A 20227-nucleotide genomic window follows, 5' to 3' on the forward strand; every position below is an offset into this window, starting at 1 on the left:
CATGTTATTGCTTTGAAAATAACAAATGTAATCCATAGAATTCCTTTGTTCCATCATGCCTTCTAGCCCAGTGGTTCCCAATCTGGGGGGCGCCAAAGATTGCAGGGGGGGCGCCAGGCCTCAGATGATTTGAGCCCAAATTTCATATTTAGACTTTTTTTTTATTTTTTATTTACATATTGTATTGTAAAGCAATACATGATTGTCACTAAAAGCCTTGTCTCTACATTACAATAAAAATATAAAAAATAATTGATTAATTTGAATATTAATTCAAGCTGGTAGCTATAAAAAGACAGAAATGTATAATTATTTCTTTAATAGACATGTTTCTTCTGCCCGTAAAGTGTCCAAACCAGGCTTTTCTGTATAAGCGCATTTTTAAAACGTCATTGTTCATGCCGGTTTCAGTTGGATTATTTGTCACAGTTGCTCCGATCAGATCGGTTGGGAACCACTGTTCTAGCCTATACGTGTAAGCAATTATGTCAACCTTCCCACTCTTGCAGCATTAACACCCAATGTTATCAAATGCTTAACTGCCTAGGTTGCAACATTAACTTTTTGGTTCCCAAATGTCAGTTTACTTTACATAAATTTGTTTTAACCTATGTCACGGAGGTGATCTCTGGGCTCATAGATCTCGGCCTCCGTTACGGGTTGTTTAGGTTTTTTGTTGTTGAAAAGTGTTCCCTTTCCCCATGTCTGTCGTTGATTGTGTGCACCTGGTGCCCTGTGTTGTCTCCTCCCCCCTCACCTGTGTCCTGTTGGGTTGATTGGGTTGGGCATTTAGGCTCTGGGGTTTTGCTGTTAGAAAGGGAGTGTGTGTGAGATCCTTGTGGCTGTGGTCAGGGAGAAATAGCAGGATTGAGGCGGTGTGTCATGTGTTCATGACTTAATAAATGCCCACACGGGTTGTATTTTGGACGTTCTGCCTCTGCCTCCTTGCTTGGTCGGGCCGCTCAATTGTCAGCTTCACAACTTACATTACTGTTATAGAAGGAAAAACTACTTTATTGGAAACGTTTTTTCAACATTAAAACATTTATTGTCATTATATGACATTGCATTTAGCTGACACTTGTATCCAAAGCGACTTCCAATACTGTGATACTGTAACACAGAATCATATAAGTACATCAAGTTTCATAAAGCCAAAACATTTAAAGTGCTACTCAACTAGCTTTACAGTATGTTTGTTACGGCTGCATGTATTCCCTATTTCTTTTTCCCGTTGGTTCCTCTACCCAGGTGTGCTGCATTGCTGTAACGAGGTTCAGACGAGGTGCACCTGGAGAAGGAAGTGCTTAAAAGCTCCAGTGCAGCAGCAGAAGGGAAAAGCCTCTGGGGTGGAGACTGCTGTGTCTCTGCTTCTCATCCTAGGAGAAATATTTGATGTGTTGTCTATAATAAATCCTATGGATTCGATGATTTTAAAAGGTGTCTTTCGTGTTATATTTGGGTCAGTGGTGGAATTTTGTTAGCTCCATAGGGCCATTTTTGTGGGGCGTAACAATGTTAGATTCCATTCCAAATGATATAACAGTGGGTGTACAGGTGTGTATGTATGTATACAATTAAATGTATAAAAGTTGCCTTTGAAAACCTAATACTTCAGCTTTAAGTGTGCGATGACAACAGCCTGGACTGCATGTGAACATAAACAAGGAATTTGTGTGTTTGTGCTTATGTGTATTTGTGTGTGTGTTTATAAAGTGCAGGCTTTGCAGTAATAGTCCAGTGAGATAGAGGGCTGCCCAACACATGTTGTGTGGTACCATTTGGTACAGCCGGTGCACTCAATCTGAAAAGAAACAGAAATAATACATGTTAGAACATGAACAAACATTTTTTAGGTTAACATCACTCATCCAGAATACGCTTTACAATCACGCTGTTAACATTTAACTAAACAAGCAATGTATATGTTGGGATCTTATCTCTTGTCCTTTCTGTAGAGTCCTTGCTCAGAAGTTCCTACCACTGCACCAGTGTTCTCCCATAGGGCAAAGACATGCAAGTTTGGTGAATTAAAGTAAAAATGTTCAATATCTGTTATAGTGTTCACCCGGTGATGTTGAGGTAACCTATCCAGGGTGTATCCCAGTCTTCCAGCCAAATGGTGGTCAGGAAATGAATACAACGTCTTTCCCATTGGTCAACCTTGGTGAACCCTGAACTAAGTTCCCCACAGGTTTAGAAAAGAGTACAAAATTAAAAGGAAAAAACGATGAAACAATACAGATTTCAGTATTCTGAGCCCCTACTCTCCCCATAACTGACGGCAACAAAAGTCCTACATTATTCAATTAAAATAAAGAAGTATAAACAATAAGTGTGGCTTGATATTGAGTTAGAAAAAGGTTGATAGACGCTGTGAGAATGGATCTGCGGGTAGCATTCGCTCGCGATCTCAAGTCGTCTACAACATACGTTTAGGGAGCTATATAGAAGCCTATGGACATCTCCGGAAAGTTGAAAATGTATGCTAAGGACTTGACATAACGTCAACATAGGCCAACCTGGGAGTGAGGATGTGTTGAATCGGTCAGTCTATTTCTGGAAAGAGCCCAGAACCTCGTGCAACAATACATTTGATTACACAGGGCGTTGCCCATACATTTATGATTGGTTGAGACTAGATGGAGAGTAACCTTGGTTTAGACTTTGGCTCTCTCTCGTTATTTACTGAGGTCCCTGAACACACCGCCGCACGCTCTTGTGTGAGTGCGGGTTCCACCATAATGCAGCCCTTACCACTACGGTAACCTGCATTAACTGGAGTCTTTGCTCTAGGCGTAGTGTGTTCTCTGACAGTAATACGGCGGCCATAATGTCCCTGTACCCGCATAGCACTAAGATAGCGCTTCCTGCGGTTTATCACTCTCATCTGCGCATGCCCACTAGCCACCTCCCTTACAGGAGCTACAGCTGGGGCGGCGAGTGGGGAATTTGTACACTCATCATTATGTGTAAGTGTAGCATTGTGGAAACAAAGGACACTTAGACTTGGATACAGATCAACTTTAATTTTATTGGAAAAATACCTTGTGATCTGTGCATTAAACAGGGAGGAGGCGGGAATTCGCCCTTGCGTCCCGGGCGGAGAGACTCTCTCCCCCCGCCGGGCCACTTCCTCCCCCCGCCAGTCAGCTCCGGGAAGACGGAGCACCGGGCCGTAAAACCCCTGTCTCAGGCGGCTTACAGGCCTCGGTGGCCGCGGTGGGGGGAGCACCTACGCAGCCCCCGCGATCAGGTTCGGGCAGGTCCTGTGTTCGAGGATTGACTCCATACTCTTTCTCGTCTCAAATACTCAGTGGATTTCACTTCCGCCGCTGAAGAGAAAGGGATGATAGTCAGGAGGCGAGGCCTCCTTTTGTACGGTGAGATGCGCGCGCATCCAGGTAGGCCTGCCCCAAGGCCGCTACGTCTATAGAAATCTCAGTAGGAGAATGCTCGCAGGATAAGGTAGTACCCATTAGGCTCGTTTCATGACGATAATCGCGATATGCGCAAGCGCGATATTCACATCGCAGGACGTGCAATGTTTTTTTGTTTGTTTTTAGGACGTGTGATATTAAGTAGGCAAATTAACAGTTCTTCTGGTGGCAGTGTGTGTTACTGTGGTTATATCTCTCACAGGCTCCGCCCTCTACTGGACTCTATAGAGTGGCAAAGTCCCTCCCCTTCCGGGGGAGCTCCATGGGACCTTATTTCGGAAAAATTATGTATTGAAGTCAATGGAGAGAGAAAACGTATCTTTTGATCCCGTTTAATTTGTGCCACAAATTACACATATTGTTTCTCAATCTTAAAAAAATAATTTCCATGTCATAAAAGTCAGTTTGTCGTAAAACTGTTGAAATATAAGATTATGAAAAATACGCAACTAGAAAGACTACAAATCCCAGAGTCACGTAAGTGATGTCATAACTGATGTCACAATTGTTTTCCTCCGCTAAATATAAGAGATAGCTAAGATAAGATAACTTTAACAAGATGCCTGTGTGCTTAGTACCAGGCTGTAATACCAGCAATGGGTCTTGCTCGTTCTTTCGCTTTCCGTCTGATGAAAGGACCAGGAGTGGCTGGCTTGATCAAGTTAGCTACCTAGCTAGTAGCAAGCACATTAGATAGCATTACAGTCTTAGCCTTGTCATTTGTATTAGCCTTAACATGAAGTAACATCAAGTAACCCAAAATGTTCAACAGTAAGAGTAGTAGTCATATTTCCTGAATCCTTTGAAGAGTACTGTCACACCGGTGTGATCATTCTATAATACACCATTTACAGTTTTTCTCAATCGCTAAACCCACTTTTTAGAATCTAAATTCATTTCTTCAAAACAAGAGCATAGCCATCTAAACAGAAACACACTTGCCATAACTCTGAATATCTTTTGCAAAATGCACTTACATGACCAAAACTGAAAATACTGGTCACAAAAAAGAATAAGTCGATCGAAACAGAACAAATTGTCCTCTAATGAGACAAATGTGTTTTCATAACTGAAACTCCGGTCACCATAATAACCCATTCTACCATAACAATATACATTTCTTGCAAAGTGCTCTAAGGCACTCAAAACTAAAAATACCCCTTCCAAAACCAGATACCTTCTCCAAAAACAAACATTTGTCAGCTCATGAGAAGACTATTTGAACAGTCATTACTAAGTGGCACACTAAATACTGACTACAATCATCAATACACAAACCTCAAGCTATCGATATTGGAAACTGAACGGAAAACTGACAAGTTGGGAGAAACAAACTTACATATAGGAAAAACAGAGTCTTACTGTAACTATGCCATTGTTTTTATTGTCTCATTTTCAGAAGAGCACCGTAACAGAAACAAAAGACGAATAGCAATACACTGGAAAAAAATAACATGGGTAAATGATGTAAATCAGCAGTAAAGCAGAGAATGAGATCTATATAACTTTACTGATCTGCTCTTTGCCGTCTGTCTGGCCACATAGCCTCATCTACGTCACAGCGTATGTCTTCCCTTGCAAGGCAGCGTGGGAAATATCTCCTTGCGTGTCGACACCACCCTTGACAGGATTCCGCAGAGATGTCCCGACAGCCAGCATTCATTGCGTCCAAAAGGGGCATTCTGTCATGAGGATGATGGTCATAAACCTTCCATCTCCAGGCAGAGAAGAACTCCTCAATGGGGTTTAGAAATGGGGAGTATGGAGGGAGGAACTCCATGGCCATGTGTGGATGAGCCTCAAACCATGCCCTCACGTCACGAGAGTGGTGGAATGCCACATTGTCCCATATGACCACGTGAACCGACCTCACTTGATCCCTCTCTTCTGGTGGCACAAGTCCGTCATACAGGACATCCAGGAAGGCAAGGACACGTTGCGTGTTATATGCTCCCATTAAAGGGATGTGAGCAAGGACGCCTTGTGTCGAGATAGCCGCACACAATGTTATGTTTCCTCCCCTTTGGCCTGGAACAAAGACTGTCGCTCTTTGCCCAATAAGGTTCCTCCCACGTCTCCTCACTTTGGAGAGGTTGAAGCCTGCTTCATCCACATATACAAAAACATGTGGTAATGCATTGCCTTCCAGCTCCATCATTCGCTAAAGAAAATGAAACAAACAGAGGACCGTTTTACATTACTGTAAGCAGTCAGACATACTAAAAATATAGGCAAGCCATCAGTGTGATTGAGGTCCTTACCTGTACATACCGGTGCCTTAACTCCTTCACACGGTCAGAGTTGCGTTCAAAAGGAACCTTATAGATCTGTTTCATTCTGAGGTGTTGCCTCTTTAACACCCGGTCAATGGTTGCAACACTTATAGACTGAATGTTACTGAAGACATCCTGGTCTGCAATTATTCTGGCCTGAATCTCCCTTAAGCGGATTTCATTGTTGGCCACAACCATATCAACAATGGCAGACTCTTGTTCTGGAGTAAAGGCCTTTCGTCTGCCACCAGAGCGGGGTGCTCTTTCAGTTCTATCAATAAATATTTGAGAATGTTATGTACTGTAATATAAAAACAGTGATCGAAACCTACATCAAAATAGAAATGCATGAAGTGCTGTAAAAAAGGGTTACAGTAGCTTACCTATTTTCGTGCCTGAAGATCCTAATAATGGATGCCACTGTTGATCTCGGTATATTGGGCTGAACCCTTTGGCCAGCCTCACTGAGGGACATGCCATGGTTTATGACGTGGTCCACAATAGTTGCACGGGTGTTGTCCGAAACTACTGTTCGCATTGGTCCCCTTTCAACTCTTCCACCACGCATACGTACAGCCCTCCCTCTTCCTCTCTGAACATGAGGGTTCCCTCTTCCTCTCTGAACATCAGCTCTCCCTCTTCCTCTCTGAACATCAGCTCTCCCTCTTCCTCTCTGAACATCAGCCCTCCCTCTTCCTCGCTGAACAACAGGGTTCCTTCTTCCTCTCAGAGCTCCTCTACCTACTCGATCAGCCATTTTGTTTACACAAACATCTTACTGAAGTGAGGGAGGTCTTTTATAGGATTCTCACTAATTACAATTACTATAGGAAATTCATTGATGTCAGCTGTGAGCAATTCATTTACATGGAAGTGAAGTACTCAATTCACCCCAATACAAAAAAGAACATTTCTCAATGTGCAAAAAGGAAAAGACCACAATTATTGACTGTAAAAATGTTGTATCAGCTATAGCTAATCCTCCCCATATGAACATCTCAAAGACCTATGCAAGTCATATCAACACTATTATAGCTTTACCGGCACCATTTAAAAAAATATTTTAAGTACAGTCATGCAAATTCTATCATGTAAATGTTTTCAATGTAACATCATTACTGTAAGGTATACAGTACATTCCATGGAGTTACCTTTTTCAATGGGGTGATTGACTGATAACAAGTGTTAATATTTTGCACATCAAGTGTCAATTAGTGTAGCTATGGTCTAAGTTTATGAGGAAGTGTTATCCACTGTGAGAAGATTATTTGTTGTTTTGTAGACATGAGTTACACAACAGATTTTTGATCTTTGTGTAGAGAATTGTAACTTCAGTTAGAGAATTGTGTGATCTGTTTTGCAAAACGCTGCTTAGCATCTGCATTTTGTGTGATATCAATGATAAATGGTATACTGTTGTAGAGAAATGGTTTTCTGTTTCGATGGCTGTGCTGTTGGTTTGATGAAAGGAATTTTGATTCTAAATAGTGGGTTTAGCGATTGAGAAAAACTGTAAGCCCGGGGAAGAAATGCTAACGCTACATTAACACCGGCGATCTGTTCTACTTCATGCTATCTGCACAAATGGTTGACATTAAACATTAAAAAGGTCAGGCAGTTCAGAGAGAATCAAAGGAAGGCAGGCAGGCAGCTTTGCATGACATTATTCTGGGCGTGTTTCATTGTGGTGATAGTGAGGGTAACCAATCACTGTTTTGACAAGACAGTAGTGACGGCCATCTTGGTGACGTGTGTTGTTGTGACAGTCTGCGAGACCAGAGATGTAGTTCATTAAGCGTTTCACACAAAAAAAAAAAATGTGTTTCTTCACAGTTTTACGACACATTTTTTTTTTTGTTGACTTGCAAAATTATCTTTCAAATTGAGAAGCATCATGTGTAATTCGTGGCACAATTCAAACGGGATCGAAAAATTATATTTCTCTCTCCATTGACTTCAATACATAATTTTTCCGAAATAAGGTCCGAGCGAGGGCAGATCACGTACAAATCACGGCCCTCGCGTTTCAAACTGTCTGAAATGAATCGCTACATCTGTAGGGGTGTAACGGTTCACAAACATTTCGGTTCGGTACGTACCTCGGTTTTTAGGTCACGGTTCGGTATAATTTCGGTAGAGCAGAAAACATTATCACAAAACATAAAATATATATATATTTTTTTTTATTATTATTAAACTGTGAATAATGTATTCACTCAAATAAATACAAAATATAATCAAAATAAATATTAAGGTGCAGCATTTTGATGAACTGAAATAATCTGTATTTGAACTTTACTGTACTAGTACCTAAGCAGCCAGTTTGACATTAGGACTTGCTTGTCATTGTATTTTCATGTTTTTTTAAATAAAGATTTACTTGTCCACATTGCTTGCCGAAAGGGCAGATCTGCTGGCACTAACAATGTCTCCTGCTGTGGAGAACACCCTCTCTAGGGACAGAGGTAGCAGATGCAGCCAGGTAGCGATTTGCTAACATGGCAACATAAGGATATTTGCCGTTTGTAATAGCTTTGGCTCGGTCTGAACTTTTTGCGAGTGGTGGAGGCTTAAATGCTAGTGGGAGTTGGGTTTGCACTTCAGTCTTTTTTCTTTTGGTACCGGTGATATTCACGTACGGGTGATGCCTTTTCAAATGAGTGTGCGAGTTTGATGTATTGCCAGCCGGGTAACCAATGTTAGTTGAAAAATGCCGACAAACAGCTTTGGTTCGGTCCACCCGTCTTTGTCCGTCATCCTTGTACGTAACTGCAAAACCAAAATGTTCCCAAACCGGAGACTTCAATGATGCTGGAGAATTTTCTAGCTCAACTTTATCTGCGTTCGCCATTTCGACAGTTCTTCAAATGACTGACTAAATTTGAACGCATCCCCCCGACCAGCTCTCATAGTATGCCTCTCGTCCAATGAAATTACTTGCTCGCTCTATGACGCGTTGAACCCAATGTGAGCAAATTACTCTGAGTGCTGCGACGCAGCACCTGAGATTACTTCCAAAAAGTTGTTCAAGTTTTCAATTGTTTACGTTTAACGTTATATTCGTTTGGTACACATGTGTACCGAACCGAAGGGCCCGTACCGAATAATTTCGGTACGGGTACCGTTACACCCCTAGTAACGTGTGATTACAAGGTCAGGCAGTTTCCGTGATCAAGAGTTTTAAAGCGATCGATTTAAGTTAAGATAATATAAGCTATCAGCAGCAGAACAGGCACACAGGATACCCGGAGGTGACAACAACAACCTGAAGTTACAACACGCTTACCGCAACAGTGAGGGTCCGTGTGGAGAACCACACCAAACTCCCTGATCGATTACCGGCGATCGTTGGCTCAGCTCGTGCACAGTGCACTCTGTTGTCAGCGGACGCCGGTGTTGTACAGGAGGAAACGTGAAAAGGTAAGTTAATGTTAAATTTGACGTATAGCTAGCGTTATTCTTCAAGCTAACCAACGGTCACGTTAGTCAAAAACACAATTATGTTGCCCGGGCAACGGCCCGTTTGGCCTTTTTGGCTGACCTGCCCCTCTGGAGAGAGCGAGAGATCTAAAATTGTCAGCTGGATCTTCAAAATTATTTTATCAGGTCTATTTTCCACTGCAGTCAACTCAGCTGTCTCTCGCATTTGCTTGGTCAAATGAGCAGTGCTTCATTTTTGAGTGCTCATATGATACAGAAACCATGGTTTTGCGGATCGATATTGACTTTGAGCCCTATCCCTACGCAATTTGGACTAATCAACCCACCGAGCAGTTCATTCAGCCGCGATACATGAATTATCAGCCACTGCTGTGTGGTGCTATCTAAACCCTCCTGCACTTGGGTGAAAGCTTGCGCATCAACACACTCAGTGAAGGTATTTCAGGTTTGGCGTCATTAGTTTTTTGTTGTACCTTGCTTTGTGCAAGTGACAACTGTTTTCTCTGTCTCCTCTGTGGACGTTTTTTCGCTGTTTTGTAATTTTTGAGATTTACATTTTCAGCGGAAAGCTAAACCAGGGAGTGTCTCATAGCACACCACGTAACGCAGCTGAACGAATCACGTTGTCAGAAATCGACACCAGCCAATAAGATTTCATTTTTTGGTTTAAGACCCCTTTGTACTTTCACGATTGGTTGCTGATACAAAGGAAATGACCATATCTGGATCTGATGAGATTGTTCAGGAGAGACGGAGCTTTCCAACGATACCTCTGAGTGATTACATGGTGCACACAGCGGTCGCGGTACTTTATGTTACATTTAGAATGCTAACTTTTGGTCAATTTAGGAGAAATCTACAGACGCAAATAGACATACTATAGTAAAATAAACACCAAAATGTGTATTTTGAACGTTTTCCTTCCAAAAGCCTGAAAGAAAACATGTCATTGAATCAAAATAGCACAAAATATCAAAATTGACCAGTGCATGAAAGACTATGTTTTTGCCTGCCGTCAAGAGTCCTGCACGGGTCTGATTTTCAAGACCCGCTCCCGCTCCGCACCCGCGACGTGCAATACCGAACCCGCTACTCGCACATATTACCAATTAATTCCGCAACCCGACCCGTCGGCACAAGATCCGCAACCCGACCCGAACCAGCATATATACGAGCAGTGAAAACGTGCAATTATTAACACACGCAGTTGCATATTTGTCTCACAAAGCGTGGGATGTTGGTTATTTTCTCCATCTAGGAGGACACCAAAAGCCTCCCAGATGTTGGGTTTCGCTCTTGAGGAAGTGTTATTGAAAATGCTGTATTCTCCGCTAGAGAGCTTCACCTCAGCCATTCAGAATGTGGCGCGCTCACCAGCAGATAGATGCGCTGCAGAGGTTATGATTATGCTCGGTCCCGCGGGGGAGAGGTCTGAGAATTTAAACATTAAACTAAATTATTATTATTTTAATATATTTATTACGCAACACCCGCGACCCGACCGCATCATCTTTGTTTTACCCAGAACCGAACCCTGAAAAAAGCGTTTGAAAAAATACCACCCGCGAATCACTTTTTTTGCGGTTCACCCGTCGGGTACCCGCGGATACCCGACCCGATGCAGGACTCTGCCTGCCGTGTCTCGCCTTAACTGGTGGATAGAGTTGCTGCGGGGGGGTTGAGACGCACAGGCTGCAGTGGAGACGCTGCGCACAAACCACAAAATAAAATAAAACAATTCAGATCCAGTCGTCATGACTCCACTCCGGAGGGATTCCCGATCATTTTTTACATTTTCTCATCAATGGGGATCTCCTGTCCCCGGTAAAAACACACTGACACACTGCCTGAGGAAGGTTATGTGTATTTCTTTTGTCATTCATTTTTTTCTGACTATTTATTTATGTTCTGTCCTCGTTTCCTGCGATCTTCTTCATGCAGTCAGTCAAAATGAATATTAATACGGGGTGTTTCTTTGACTATTTATAGGCATATATGGGCGTTACGTGAAGCTCGCAAAAGCTGCGCCGCATTTCGAGTTGATTGTGATTTATAAAGGGAAACCGGCGTAGGACGTGCGTGCGCAGTGTTTTATAAATCGGAATATTTTCGTGCGTATTTATTTGCTTTGTCCTACGTAAGCCACCTTCCCACGGAGTAGCATGAAGCTTCAGCGTCGGAGACTGAGCCACAAGCTTTTTCACAAGGAAGTATGTAAGTAAGGAAGTGACGCCTATAACGATCTTGTGCACAAACCAACTTAAACCTGCTGCTAAGATAGAAACTGTGATCCATTCTTAAATGGCTTACCAAGGACTTGCAAGTCTTTTGCACAGCTTGACGTATGAAACACTTGTACATGTTTTGCCCGCAACTCACGGATTCTGGGAGACTCATCTGTTATGTTGATGTCTATGTTGTAATCTGTTGTCTGGACAAATGTGTACAGCTTGACCAAAGCCTCCTCGTAGGACAGGTTGAACACATAGTGAGATTTGAACAGTTCGTCAAAAGCACCCAATGAGCTGGTGGCTTGGCATGGGATGAGCCGTTTGTCGATTACAATGTAGAAGGTGTCAATCCGGTTCCGGGTTCGGCCAGCAGATGTGGATGTCAAGAGATAGAGGAGCAGCAACAAGTGAAGCCATGTTACTGTCCCAGCCTATCAGGAGGAGAAATCAGACAACAACAAAATGTCAGTCTCTACCTGATACAACCAAAACCCAACCTACATTCTTTCAATTGTTTTGGCAAGTGGGCGCTGATCTATTGGTTGCTAGTATTGTTTGAGTTAATCTACCTAGTAACGATTAGACAGTAGACTATAGGACATAAAGGGGTCTCATCTTTACACGTTTGTGCAGCAGATTATGCAGATAAGCTTACCTTCACCTAAAAAGCTGTCACATACTGTCAGGCATAAATCGGGATTGGCCTCCATCAGTTCAAGAAAGATGTCTTCTTCCACTGCTGTGTCAGATTCATCAAAGATTTGAAGTTCAGCCCCATCAAAAAAGCCCAAACTTGCTTTTGACTATAGGAAGATTAGCGTGACACCAGAGAAAAATACAAGAGGCAGGTTTTTAACTGTACATATCATGATTATTATTATTATTATTATTATTATTATTATTATTATACTCAATGTATGCCAAATCTACACAGCATTTGAAATACTGCACCTTTAAGCCAAACTGCTAAGTGAGCAAGTTAACTCAGATGAGGGAATTTGGAAACGGTTTCCGAATTAGGAAGCATATTTTGGAAGACAAAATAAACAAAAAAGGCCTGCAGCTAAAATCATATTGTCCCCGCTGGCGAAAGCTAATAAAGGATGAACAAATTAACCATATCCAATGAGCTTTGGATACCATTTAAATAATACCACATGAATCCCTTTGCTTCTGCAAAGCTGTACATTTTGTTACACAAGATGGCTACTCACCTTCATTGATGGATTTTATCTGATGTACTGTTTGGTGCTCTGGTATTTTACCTTCAGCAACATGAGGCTTCTTAAAGAAACCAGAATAATGGCGTGGAGATAATATTAGCAGTCAACTTTTTCAGCTGCCACATCTAAAAATCTAAAAGATAATGGATAGCTTTTTTGTTTTAAATACGTAATCATCCATTTAAGTAGGCTTAGCCTCTTCATGCAGATTTTAGTGATCCAACTGTACATTCATTTAATGATATAAACGTGTTAAGCCCCCTCCTGTCCTCACAACGTGTCTAACTACAGCTAGCTAAGCCAGCTAATGTACGTTAGCAAAACAGCTATGGCTTGATTAGCCTCCCAAATCACTATTCTTCTCATTCAGAATCAGTTTTGGCACTTGATAAAAAGGGACATGTTGGTTAGCTAATTGCCATAGCTAGTGAGCAAGTTACTAAGCTAGTTAAAAAACTGGGCGTTAGCATAGAGCTAGCGCTAGCTCAGGGGTCTGCAACCTTTTCGATCAAAAGAGCCATTTTGCCCCGTTTTCCAACAATTTGTTTTGTCTGGAGCCGCAAAACATATTTGATAGCTTATAAAGTTGTATATATTATATCATACACAAAAAATACAGTTTTTTTGCATTTATTATTTATAAAACTGTTAAAGAGAGATAGAAGTAATACGGTTTCCTGATAAAGCTGTGGAGAGTATGTGCTGCAGGGAGGTGGATGCACAACGCACCCAGGAACGAACGCTAGCTCCGGTCCTTTTTACTGTGGACTCGATGTCCTGACAGGCTGGTATTTGTGCAACCTGCACAAACACAATACTGCACCATGATTACAAATGGTGAAATGCAATGTAAAACTACCGAAAAATACCAGCTCACTAAAACACAACCGCTCTACTCAACGCAACTCCACTATACCCGCGGTCAGAGAGCGGAGATGTGTCCCCTGCGTGATGTAATATGACGCGTTTGACGTATGACCTTAAAAAAAAGCCGTTTTTAAGAGCAGAGCTCAAAATTGCTCCTTTCCCTCGGAATTCCTGCCCTTATGTCTCGTAAAACATATCAAATCCTGCATTCACTTTTTTAAGTGTATTTTTCAAGCAAGTTTAAGCATAAATGTAGAAAAAATAAAAACCTGCAAGATGCTCTTTAACCTCTAATAAGAAACAGGCCTACTTTAAAATAAGTCAACACAGCACTTTGAGAGTCCTCTGCACATTTGAAGAAAATTAATACAATTTAAAATGGACCCACTTCGAAATAAATAAAACATATAGCTGCACCCTAAAAAGAGTAAACTGATTGAATTATGACTGAAGATCGTCAGCTGTCTTCCTCTCCCGTGTTTTTCCTCCAATACGTAAAGGCTGCAGCACCTTTAACAACTTCTCTCCACTAGGGATGTGCATCTCCATCACTGAGGCCGATGCGATGCGCATCTCGATACGTTACCACGATACGATACATTAACGATACCTTTGAAACACCAGGCGATGCGATGCGATACGATTCACCCCTGTTGCGATACAGTTCGATACGATTTGATTCAACATCATGCGATTCGGGGCGATGCGATTCAACACGATGCAAAAATAATGATACTTCAATATGGTACGACAGAGGATTTTTGTTTTATTCCTTATATGCAGCAAATCATACATTAACAAAAAAGTGCTTTACATATTTGGTACTGCACATCCCATCATGCCGTTTATTTTTTTACCTTTAAAAGCTCTCCAGAGTACAATTGTATAACACCTCACAGTTAAACAATGTAAGGATGCATTGCTCATGATTAACAATGTGCAAATAACAGCTACCATAGAGCAATGCCCATACAGCTGCCAGCCCTATGTGCTTAACACTCAGAGGCTAACACACCAGTGAGCAGAAAGCAGTGGTTTCTATATGAACAATAAAGAAAACAAATAACCTTTCACAAACAGGTATTTCATAACTGCTTACAGTAAGGAAGACATTTAAATTATTATTGGCCGTCACAGGCTGCTGTAAGCTAAACACCTCTCTCTGACAGAACACCTCACTGAGTGATTTAACTCATATGTCTCACTTTCAGGTTTCTCTTTTCAGCCGCAGACCCCATGTCGCCTCTTTATGTGCGTCGCTAAGTTCCTCGTGCTACTTGTGTACTTTAAAGCGGCTCGGCATCGTTAACAATTTGCGAGTGATTTTTCAAGTTGACCGTCTGTAGTAATAGTGCCGCGCACATATACCATCAGGACGTTACTGATGGGGTGCGGCTGCGGAGTGATACTGTGTGTATGCAAGTCCGCATCTAGGACGGATCTATGTATCATGGCTGTAGACCTGTTAAGTAATAAAGATACCTCATACAAAGGTCTACGGATACCTTATTACTCTCCATGACCTGCGGTCAACTATATAGCATAAATGACTATTACACCGTCTTTCTTGAACAATCCGAAGTGTTGCCAAACGTTTGATTTGTAGGTATTTTTCGCTGCGCTGTGTTTCTCTTTCTCCTCAACTTCCGTGTGTGTTGATAACTGAGACTCTCGTTCTCCGTAGTGGCGAAGCAAATATCAAAGATCGTCTCTGCTGAACGTTGACAAGATAAGGGGATTTTATATGAATGAATCGGTTTTTTACCGATGCAAAGACGCTACGCAATCGATGCATCGCGAGTTCAACCCAAACTGTAGCCGATGTGCACTCTTTCAACCGGTGCACTCGCATCTTGAACGTTTATGCCGGTGCACCGATGCGAATCGGTGAATCTTAACATCTCTACTCTCCACATATCAAACATACGGTAAGCCAGCATCGTTTGCTGTGAAAGCATATAACTCTATCCACGCAGAATTAAACCTTCTGTGTCCCTCCGATACTTTTATTTTTCTTTGATTGAGCCGGGGGTCAGGTTATTCACCTGTAAGTAGGGATGCTCCGATCGCCGGAATCAGTATCGGCCGATACCGATCGCCGATCCGATCGAGTGGGCGGGGTCTATGGGGATCTTCCATTTAAAGTGATGTTTAAAACTCAGTTAATGGAGCTCATTCACTGACGCTTCCACAAACAACAACCAACATCATTATTACATTCAAATGAAGTACATTATTCAAGTTTACATTAACTTTGGATAATAATAATGACTCTCTCTCTCCTGACAGCCTGTCAGTATCTCATGCAGCTCAATGATCCAGTAATGAGTGCAGGGTTCTTACACCTTTTCCAAAGTCAAATTCAAGCACTTTTCAAGCATTTTCAAGCTTTTCAAGCAGCGTACAGCTGTTGTAAATTACATATTTATATGCACATACTTATACTCAAATGATTATTTCCCTACCTCACATTAAATCAGATGTTCTTTATGCTATAAACAACCAAATGTGTGTTTCGTAATAGCATTCTACATAAGGATGAAAAATTAAAGATAAGAAAACAAAGTTTAATATTGTAAAATGAGTGACCCATATCATATATAATAGACTGGGCATCCCATATAACCTGGCTGAGCCAATATAAAACAATCAGCCAACTAACTTTTCAATAAATTCTTTATTAACATTTTTAACATTTTTTAGGTCCTTTTAGGGTGGCAGTAAACATACGTCTCCAAGGTTAGGACAAAACCATTGAAACACAAAGCTGATATAAAAAAAGCGTGTGCAGAGATCCTCTTTCTGTGTAAGAGTTTTGGAGGTTTCCAGGGAATTTTTTTCAGAATATGAAACTTTTATTGCCAAAGTCTCCCGATAAATACATGTTTGAAGCTTGTAAAGGGAAGATGACAGCTCTCCCTCGCACTAATGCTTTTACGTAGCGATGCTCCCCCCTCCCTCCCGCTGACATTATGAATGTATGGCGTATAGTAATCATAGATAACACGGCAGGGTCCGTTACAGTTTGTTTTCATCTGATTTCAAATAAACAAAGTCTTGGCTTTCAGAATATTAAACTTGTTTCTGCAAATTCAGATGATAAATACAACTTTGAAGCTTGTACCGGCATAATTACAAGCGGAGAACGGAGTAACTTTACGTCAAAGCAGGCATAACAACAGCCGGTGTTTCTCGTGAGTGTTTTCCCCGGGAAACTAACACAATACACACAAACGCAAAAATACACAAACACACACACACACACACTCGCGAGCTTCCCCCAGACCAGTAATACAAACGAAAATATGTTTCCTCCGTTAGAAAGCTAGGAATATCTTCTTTCCAACAGTGTATAACTCAAAATGTGTCTTCGGGTCAATGTGACTGATTTCGATGGAGCAAGTTTAGGCACGAAAAATACTACCAGTAGAAATACATTGCTTTTATGTGCTTCATCCTCTGAAAACCACAGGATGGCGACTGTCGCACATACTGACATAGGTACGCTCCTTTTTATTATTGTCACCTGCATAAGCAATTATCCCACATCGAGTTCGCTAACGTTACTAGCTTAAACAAACGTAACATGCAACGTTAGCCTAATCCAAAATGCTCTACTACGGCTTACCTTTCATATGGCTCGTCAGCGCAGACTCTCCCATCGCGAATAATTGAAATTCTTTGTGGCAAACTGTGCAGAAGGCGAATCGTTGGGTTGATCGTCGTTTTAGCCACAGCTTGTATTTCTTTTCGGATAGCCAACGCTCGTCAAAACAGCAACCTCCTGGCATACTGTCATTCTCTCATTAGAATGCCCAGGTCACAAAAAATAAAACACTTGCAGGTCGCGCGCATAGCGCGGGAAGGCCGGAGCGGAGCTGTTTTATGTAGAAGCGAAGCAACTAAGCTCGCTCTGACTTCTTTATTTTCTTTTAATCTAAAAAGCAAACTATTCAGTCAGACAGCAATTTATTTTAAAAGTAAAGCATTTACAATTTCAAGCACTTTATCTCAAATCCAAGCACCATTCCCAAAATTCAAGCACTTTTCAAGTCATGAAAACACCTCGTAAAAATTCAAGCATTTTCAAGGATTTCAAGCACCCGTACGAACCCTGTGAGTGGCCCGACAGTGAAGAATAAATATATGTATAACTAATTTAGCTTGTTCCAGAGGTAGATAAAATAGCTAAGTGTGTTAGGTCTAACTCTTAATGTGTGTTTGGCTCCGCTCACCGGTCCGTCACAGCGGGTGGAGCTTTAGGATTTCTGCTTCACACACGTTGCATACCGCTATTTTATTGTCATTTTTGGACACTTAAAATAATGCCAGACTGGTGAAGCCATTTTAGCGAGCTTGTTTTGCCGCACACAGAGAAAAGTGTCATGTATTTTACGTCATTATTTTACGTTATGCGATCGGCTTTCGCGATCGGCATTTTTAGAGAGCACCGATTGATCGGCAGAGAGTGAGTATCGGCCGATATCGATCGGCGCATCTCTACCTGTAAGAAAAGGTGCTGGCGCGGGACCGTAGCAGGATGTGACGCATATTTTAGTTGACCTAATTAAAACCATTTTGTTTTTTATTTATGTTTCACAGTATCACCTCAAAATACAAGATACGAGAAATGTTCAACCGTGCAACAAAATGTAAATAGATAAGTACTTTTATTTAACTTCCTTCTTATTTTTGTCTAAGCTCAAGGGAGCCAGAGCAGAGGGCTTAATGAGCCGCAGGTTGCCGACCCCTGCACTAGCGTTAGCATAGAGCTAGCGTTAGCATAGAGCTAGCGTTAGCATAGAGCTAGCGTTAGCATAGAGCTAGCGTTAGCATAGAGCTAGCGTTAGCATAGAGCTAGCGTTAGCATAGAGCTAGCGTTAGCATAGAGCTAGCTAGCAGCTAGACCATGAGTGGTAAGAACCAGAGAAGACAACGTAAAAAGAATATTATTGAAAATTGTAATAACCGTTCCATCATCAGTAGCTATTTATCTTTACCTTTTCACTGCCGCTGACTGAACTCAATGGCGTTTTTGGAACGTTTTGGCTAACACAGCAGAAACTCATCTCCACCTGATTTCCCGCTTACGGTCATGGCTGCATGGAAATTACACATGACTTTGCGCAATGTAATACTAGTGAGAATCATACCACTAAGGCCACCACACCAGCCTTGACACTTTTGAGTCCCACCCTACTGTACGTGACGTTTACACATACTTTTAATACAAAGATTATCAGCATAAATTATTGAATATACATGGTCCTTACCTTTTTAAAATAATGTAGGCTCCCCTTCCAGACACAGGTTGTTCTCCGCCATGAGATAAAGAAAAAAGGAGCACTAAAACTAGAGTGCATGCAATCAACTCCCTAAAAGAACCACGGCCTTAGAGTTTTTTCAGCACTGCAAGATTTTAAAGAACACCCTAATCAACACTTATCAACTCGAAATAATTAACACTATTTCACACTACAGAATTTGCTGTGCATGTAGACTTTCAAAACACAATTTGTCAGTTAATGTTGGAAAAATACTTTGCACATTAGCACTAGTGTATGGTATTCCACGTTGTCCATTTGTTGTAACAGGATTTTGGAATGATGACCTCTAAAGTGTTTCCCCAGGCTAAAGAGGCCTAATGAGCAATTTTGTGGGTTGTTTAATGTTGCGGGTTGTTTAATGTTGCTACTGATTAGATGTTATATTTAAAACACATAAAAAAATCACATTTTTGAAAATAAACACATGTCTTCAAGAATCTGATGTGTACTTTATTTCCTGAAGTGTTAATGATTCACCCCAATTTGTTTGTTTGGTGTTCACTAGCTAAACAGCACTGAAAAAGTGTTAAAAATGACCATGGAGTACATTTTCTCTCAAAGTGTTGAATAATCAGCTCTGCACAGTGACACTACAAGACTGACTACCAGTACATTTTTAACTCTCTGAGGGTTCTAGGTTTACAGTGCACGTGTTGGAAAACACTCAAACAGTGTCAAAAAAAGTACCAGTTCTAGAGTACATTTTGACTCCCAAAGTGTTAAAATCTAACTCTTTATTTGGAGTATATATTTTTACTCTGGTAATTACCGGACTATGACCGTATATGCTGATGTTTAAAACTCAGTTAATGGGACTCTTTTCTATATTGCTTCAGTTTATAATCGTTTCAGATCGAAAAGTTCAGATTCATTTTTCAATAAATGATACGCTTCCACAAACAACAAACAACATAATTATTACATTCAAACAAACTACTTATAGTAGATTCAAAAGTTTACATTAACTTTGGATAATAACACGGGAGAAACGGATCCTCTCTTTTTCCTCTATCCCTCTCTCTCTCTCCTAGCAGCCTGTCAGTTTCTCATGCAGCTCGCTAAACAGTGGGCGGGGCTTCAGGTGATTATGCAGAGCTGCTTGTCTCCGTCAGACTCAGCAGCTGATCTCTGATCGCTCTCTCGCCTCCAGTTATACTTCACTCGCGTTTATGTCCATATCGATCAGATCCAGCTCTCCTGATGGGCCTTTATAGAGAGCACCGATCAAACTATTAAGAGTGAATATCGGCCGATAATGATTACATTAATAATTTAAATGTTTTTACTATGTTCAATCTGAATTTATTTTAAAAGAAAAACATCTATATTGACACTGACTTTTTTATATCCAACTCACAGGTTTATCATTGTTTGAGAAAAAAGTTGATTAATTTACCCCTTTTTAGAAGTATAGTCATTTGTTCT

The 20227-nt window shown here is 41.2% G+C and overlaps 1 protein-coding gene across 1 annotated transcript in view; it reads right to left on the minus strand.

The window, feature by feature from the left end:
• Window positions 1-18796, minus strand: part of LOC307033787 (uncharacterized protein) — a 51650-nt gene extending 32854 nt beyond the window's left edge. Inside the window, exon 1 of the mRNA XM_079672400.1 lies at window positions 18749-18796. The gene's annotated coding sequence lies outside the window, so the exon portion shown is untranslated. The remainder of the gene's footprint in view (window positions 1-18748) is intronic.
• Between the last annotated feature and the right edge of the window lie 1431 nt (window positions 18797-20227).

Source organism: Notothenia rossii (genome assembly GCF_949606895.1).
Source record: "Notothenia rossii genome assembly, chromosome: 3".
Lineage (NCBI taxonomy): Eukaryota > Metazoa > Chordata > Actinopteri > Perciformes > Nototheniidae > Notothenia > Notothenia rossii.